Source organism: Lolium rigidum, unplaced genomic scaffold (genome assembly GCF_022539505.1).
Source record: "Lolium rigidum isolate FL_2022 unplaced genomic scaffold, APGP_CSIRO_Lrig_0.1 contig_64436_1, whole genome shotgun sequence".
In the NCBI taxonomy this organism is placed as follows: domain Eukaryota; kingdom Viridiplantae; phylum Streptophyta; class Magnoliopsida; order Poales; family Poaceae; genus Lolium; species Lolium rigidum.
In genome coordinates this window covers 15,321-22,416 of record NW_025901236.1, presented here as the reverse complement: position 1 = coordinate 22,416, position 7,096 = coordinate 15,321, and the positions used below count along the sequence as shown (strand labels likewise).

General features: G+C 38.7%; 1 long non-coding RNA gene across 2 annotated transcripts; it reads right to left on the bottom strand.

The window, feature by feature from the left end:
* Nucleotides 1-2,997: 2,997 nt before the first annotated feature.
* LOC124681998 lies at nt 2,998-5,641 on the bottom strand. Of its 2 annotated transcripts, none has more exons than XR_006996101.1 (2): nt 4,392-5,641; nt 2,998-4,276 (listed from the first exon to the last, which is right to left on the bottom strand). It is a non-coding gene; the product is annotated as an uncharacterized LOC124681998 (long non-coding RNA). The 2 variants fall into 2 exon arrangements; XR_006996100.1 differs by having other exon boundaries at nt 2,998-3,513.
* Nucleotides 5,642-7,096: the final 1,455 nt, after the last annotated feature.

The window sequence follows — 7,096 nt, the reverse complement described above, 5'->3', positions numbered from 1 at the left end:
TAGCCCAATCATCGTGATTCCGGCCTATTTTAGCCAATAATTCTTTAGCTTCGTCTGGAGTTCTTTTCCTGAAAACACAACCAGCACAACTATCCAAATATGCTCTAGACTCAACAGTTAGTCCACTATAAAATATATCAAGTAAATCATGCTTTTCCAAATCATGTCCAGGTCGAGCTCTGATAAGAGAGCAAAATCTTGCCCAAGCTTCAGGCAATTTCTCTCCATCTTCCTGGTCAAAGCTATAAATTTTCTGTAAAGCAGCATGTTGAGCACTAGCAGGAAAGTATTTCCGAAAGAAAACATCAAGCAAATCACCTGGACTATTAATAGAACCAGGAGGCAAACTATTATACCAAGTTTTAGCATCATCTTTTAATGAGAAAGTAAAAAAATTAGCAACAAAATAAGTGCGCAACTTGACATCATCAGAAAACAAGCTACTCATAAAAGAAAGTTCATTCATGTGTTCTACAGCACTTTCTTTTTCAGTACCACAAAAGGGTGTTTTCTAGCTATATGAGATAGATCAAGAGAAAAATCATAATCTTTATCCTTAATGTTTATAGGAGATGTGGCAAATTTAGGATCAGGAGACAGCTTATATCTAACAGTATGTTGTGCGAGAAACTTTTTAATTTTTCTTGCATCAGTAATAGCATTGCATTTATCAATAAAATCATCATCAAGTTCCACATAATCTTCATCAGGATCATCACTAGAGTATTCAAACTCAGGTGAATTAACAGGTGTAGTAGTATTTTCATTAGGAGTTTCAGCATTTTCAATTTGTCTAGACCTAGCAATTGTAGAATCTAGAAAAGATCCCAATGAACCACTATCATCAAGCACAGCAGAAACATTATCAATACTAGATTTAGATGTGCGCCTTAGCGCACGATCCCGTAGATCTCGTGCAAATATTTATTTTTTATAAGAACGGTAAAATTAACTGCTAATATAATACTTTCTCCATGCAATTGGCCTTCATTTACATGCATCGTGATCCCTCCGGTCTTTCCACTAAATGAAGGCCAATTTACATGCACCAGTTAACTGCATCAATCAGCGTAGGATTCTTTTTGTTGAGTTGGAGGAAACAACTATACTCTCCTCAAGTTTACTACTCAGTTATGGTCCCCCTGTAGAATATGTTATACAACTAAAAAGGCAAAACAGAAGACCAAATACACAGAGATTTACATTTTATTTAAGAACAATAATAAAAACTGGTGGAAAATGAAGTTTATAGGATAAAATTATGTTAAAACACGCGAAATTAGGAATGATGTAGCAAACAGATATACAATCAGTAAAATGGAGTTACCTATGATCATTGTCGCAGCATGGTCTTTAGAGGCCACGAAACACATGAACCTTTAAAACTAATAGGTACTTGCACCACCAAAATTTAATACTACTACAACTGCAATGGTAAATTAAGCAACAGTTAAATGTGAGGAAAATCAAAGAACGTTAAGAGTAAAAGATTAACTCATGCTCGATACCATAAATCGTGATAATGTACCTTGGTTATAGATCTAAGAGAAGTATTGTTCATCGTTTTCTCCAAATTCTTTTCTAAGATGGCATGTTCATGTTTAAGTCTAAACCTCAAGTCTTTAAAGATAGAAAAGGAGATTGTTCCAAATAGCATCAGTGTGCTCTTTCCAGCAAAATAATTAAGATACATTATATTAAGAACTTGTTTAGAGAATAAAAACATATGCCTCACAACAAGAAACCAGCCTCTAGCAAGGCTTTTTTACTTCATCTTCTTATTTTAGTTTACACATCAAGCATTTATTATCCTCTAGTAGCTAGCCGTCTCCTTTTGAGGAGGGTTATGCTTGGTTAAAATTGTGGGTGTGTACAAAGCAAATTTCCCTTGTTTTAGATTTGTCAACGATGCTTGTGTGAACTCGTCGGTCACACCAACGCGACAAGGACGCTGGGCGATGGAAGCCTCACGTGGAACGTAGCTGGAAGGAAGAGCGGTGACGCGTGTCTGCATGCAAACTTGGCTCGTTCTACTGGAATTTTTATTTTCTTATCCTGGGCATCGAGCGAGCTCTGTGTGCGCCAACCAAGCCACCAGGTGACGCCTCCTCCGCCCACCACACTGTCACTGCCCTCCCTCCTCCCGATCTCCTGCGGCGCAGCTCCGCGCCTCAAGAAATCGGCGGCGATTCCGGCAGCTCGTGGCGTCCGATAGCAGGGGCCGCGGCGCCAAGGGAGATGTTGGCCGGCGGTGGTGGGGAGATATACTGGCACGCTGCCCAAGGAAGGGGGTGAGGAGGATGCACATGAGAGTTACACCCAGTCGCCGTCTCCACCGATGCGGCTAGCTGAAGGCCAAGATCTGACAGCTCGGTTTCGCTAAGTTCATCAACGATCTTAAAGAGGACGGACCAGTGGCTGGTGGTGGCAGTCGGCAACGGATGGAGAGCACAGAACGTGAAGAATGACCAGTTAGTAGTACCAAGCATCGGCAGGAAGCGGCGGACGAGCAGCAGAACGTGAAGAAGCACTATCAGTGTAGCAGGCAGCGGCAGATGCAGAGGAGCAGAAGGCGAATTGGGGGAAAACGATTGAAGCGACCAGTCCGGCTGACTGGTACGTTATTATTTCTTGAGTAATTACTGTAAAGCCTTATACTGAAAGCGAGTATCTTGCTCTGCAACGCTAGAAGCATCAACATCTGAAAAGTGAGCTATATAATTTGAATGTCAATTTGACAGCATAGCACTATTTTGCTGTCAACAATAGAACTATTGTGTTTGCATATTAGTTAGTAGCATCAAAAATAAAGAAAACTAATAAGAAAAGGTTTCAGGAGAAAAGTTACCGTAGTCTACTGAATTTTATTTTCGAGTTGATAATAGATTGATTCTTGTTTTGGACGGTATATAAATATACTAATATACTAAATCTAGAAAAGCAAGGCAAAACCAATTATATATAAAGATAGCTCATTACCAAAGGAACCAAGCAAAGTAGTAAGAGATAATATTGAAACAAAAGAAGTGGAAGTTGTTCTCCAATAGATACTGGTTATGTAACAATCATAGAAATGGACACTAAATTACAGAAGAGGGATCACTAAACATGGAATATATCAACTGCTAATTTATTCTTGAAGTGCAGTAGTTCTTGTAGGTAGTCTAAGCAGTAACAGTCATCTGCAGATACTTGAAGTTTGCTACTTAAAATATCCTGCTCCTGCAATCAGTTGTACCTATCTACTTTTTGGCACCGGAGTTTCATGGTTTTGCATATCCAGTAATTAATGCCATCTTGCTAAGATAACCGATGTGCTAAAACTGAAGCATTGCAATTGAAACAGCTCCATAGCATCCATACAGACAGAACACAAGATCTCAAAAGGTCCCAATACAAACTACTGGCTGAACTAGTATTCCAGAGGCAACTATCCTAGGCCTATTGCCATGAGAAACTCCAACAACAGATCAAATGAGCTGGAAACTCAATGTCATCAGTAGAGAGTGAATTCTGTAGAAAAAAGAAGAGCAAAAAACAACGTTAGTAAGCTGATTATCCAAAATACATATACCTATAATCTGATAATATAAAAGGATAGTGTTTGGTAAGGTGTAGAAAAAAATCAATATCATTTCAAAAGCTTAAAACATCTGTGTGCATGTATGATGAATAATAAGTACTGGCCAAGGATGCAAAACCACCGCTGAAGAATATATTTCAATAGTGGGTCCGAACAGTACTTCATGAACATAATGTGATGTTTCAGTATTAGCCTAATAGAGTTGTGTCTATCATTGCAATTTAGGAAACATATATGGAGCTAAGATAATCTAACAAGTGGAAGAGCATAACATAATAATGGGGTTTCTTTTTGCCTACTTCATACCAAATATTTCATGCTTTTTAGGTATGGGCAGGTTGAGTACACCAGCTTAGAAAAACTATACGCCGGCATATTGCCTACGTCCATATTTTACTTCACTTCTAGAAACTGCAACAAACTTCAGATATGCGTCACCAGAAATTGTGATGTGCAGTAGGCAAGTCACCTAAAATAAAGGCGATAATAGCAGTGCTAGTTAGATTTTGCTAGTACCAACATATATTTAGCTCACTTTACTTTCAAGAAACTGTAACCAACTGTATATGGAATAAGAAAAAAATCATAAAAGATGCATGCTAATTGTATCCCTATTTTTCTTCAATTTCAAAAAATTTCAAAAAACTCCAAATATGCATCAGCAGACAGTGTGATGTATAATTGATAAATCACCTGAAATAAAGGTAAAATAGGCTGTTAGATATTGCTGGAGCTGAGCCATCGGTAACATTGTCATGTACTTTTTGAAAGATAAAGAAAACAACATTGTAATGCACAACAAGAATACCTAAAGAAACTAAGTTGGGTACAACACCTATATCTTGGTGCAGCTGATATTGAAAAATTTATTTGTTACATCCATCCACAGGATCGAAATCCATTGTTGAACAGCTGCAAAGAAAACCAAGTACTAAACCTGTCACATATAGGAAGAGAACAATGGGATGACAAAATATGCACTAACCATGTCTGGCATAGAAGATGTCCATAGCAGAAATTGGATCTAGCTCCTTAATGGATATAAGATGTGAAAAAGTAAATGAAAAATGGTAGGTGGCCATCTTAATAAATAATTCTAAACATATAAAATAACATGCATCTTTCATCAACTAATGATATGCATCAATTGAATGCCCCAAAAATAAACAAACTCGCTTGGTTAGAAATTGTTCTTTTTTCTACATATGCTCCAGTCTGCTGTTTTGATACAATCTATAGGTAATGCACATTTTCCCCTTAAGTAACTAAAATCAAATTCAGAATTACCTGTAGAAGGAATATAAGAGATTGCAAAGGTAAAACCAAATCCATAGGTTACAACTATAACGAACTAACCGAGTTACAATAAAATATTGCCTACTTCCTTCATCGTGCCAGCAGATGCTGCCGACGGATGTTGTTGCTGGTCATACAACTTCAGGCCTCCGTCGTCGTGCTGCCTAGCGGTGTCATAGCGGAATCTATTGATCATTTACAAATTGATGAAGTCTTTGATATTTAAAGTATAACCTAAAGATTTATCATTGAAAATATCTACTGTCATCCCAATAGATTAACCCTCCAAATCATAAACCTCTAGTGGATATAATGGAGAAAAAACATTGTTTCTGTTTTAAATACAAAATACTTTTACTTATTCCCTAACATATGCATTTATATGAAGCAACTACCAAAATCTGATCAAGTAGACCTAGGAACAAACAAAAACAGCTACTTTAGCTTCACAAGAATTAAACATGGGATAGTATGCGTTAGTCTAGGGAAACAAAGATGTGTCATGGAAAAGATATTCGTTGTGCTCAACCAACCTGATTTAGCCAGTTTACCTGCAGATGTACCAATGGCCATAAGCAGATCACCCAAACCAGAATCCACCCTGAATTATACATCCCTCAAGTTAAATACCAGTAACATCAATCACCAACCTAGTAGGAAGAAAGCAAGCCAGTAGATCAACATCATCCCACAGGCAATCAAATAGGCAAACGGCTAGGCAAGCAAGCCAGCAGATCAACATCAGCCCACAAGCAATCAAATAGGCAGCCTGGTCAAGCAATGGGGAGTCTGTGAATCTAAAAAATTCATTAGCAATGAGAAAACCAGTAGCATCAATCACCAACCTAGTACGAAGCAAGCAAGCCAATAGATCAACATCACCCCACAGGCAATCAAATAGGCAAACAGCTAGGCAAGCAGGCCAACAGATCAACATCACCTCAGAAGAAATCAAATGAGCGGATATCTAGGCAAGCACACATGCATATATAGTAGCCAGCACACAGTTCGCACACAAGAAGCAACTATGAGAAGGTACCTTGTTAGGAAATGGTAATGATAACGATGGCGAGGCGACTCCAGGTGGTGGCGACACATTAGAGACTCTAAACGTTGCACCTCCGTTTGAAGCCTGCGCACCCCCTCTCCCATCGAGCGGCAGCGACGATTTCGCAGGCCTCTTTCCTGGTCAAGCAATGGGGAACTATGCAGCAGATTAATATTAATAAATCTCCACATATATTTCAACTTTCATGTCAGCATGTGCATTAGCAAATCTAAACTTGAACTGACAACTTGTAGGAAACCCCAGTCTTCATTTCCTCAAAACATCAATATACATGGTAACATTACACTGATGATATGCACATGGATAGTAAGCATTCCATGAGTACCTTGTTGTTTTTCAAATCTAAGGGTTGTAAGCTTCTGCATTAGTTGTTGGAGGGCATTGGCCATTAGGTGTTCCTATCTCGCTTGTATGCTCCTGACACAAAATTTATAGATATGAGCACAATGCCGCGAGATATAATTTCTAAAATATTCATTAAAAAATAAGCCAGCAAAGAATATAGAAAAGCAAATAAGGAAGATGACATTTGTTCCCAGTTGTATTATTAAGGGGAGAATTTCCAAAATACGTACAATTGCTCATTGAGTAGATCATCGAGCCACAACGGCTGCTCCTTGATGATACTCTCAGACAAAGTGCACTAGTGGTGCCCATGGTTGTGGTCATGCCCGAAGCGGTAGACCGGGTCGCAGCAGCTCCTGCTTCTGGAGCTTTAGATTCTCCATCATCATTTGCCTGACCAAACACAACAAATAGGACATCTGTCTAACTCAAGATTATAGCAAATTCAACACTAAACTACCACGAGCTTGCATCGAACCGAGGGGACCCAATTCATAGCTCAGCCCACAGATCTCAGCAGATGCTATAATTCCTGACACGCACAAACATAGAATAGCATTTTACGGTAGAACTTGCTTGCCATGTCTCGCTACATCGACTGTCAAGCACCAATTCAAATCTCCATCTCGAAGCTCCGCCTCATGCCAAATCAACATCACTAAAAGTAACTGACAGCAGCTTAAACTACATGTAAATTATGTCAGGTATAATCTGATAAAGAAATGAACATACCACATATTTTCCACTCACCCCAGCCATGCAGTTTATTAGATACCAAGCTGCCATAATTTAATTATTCTAAA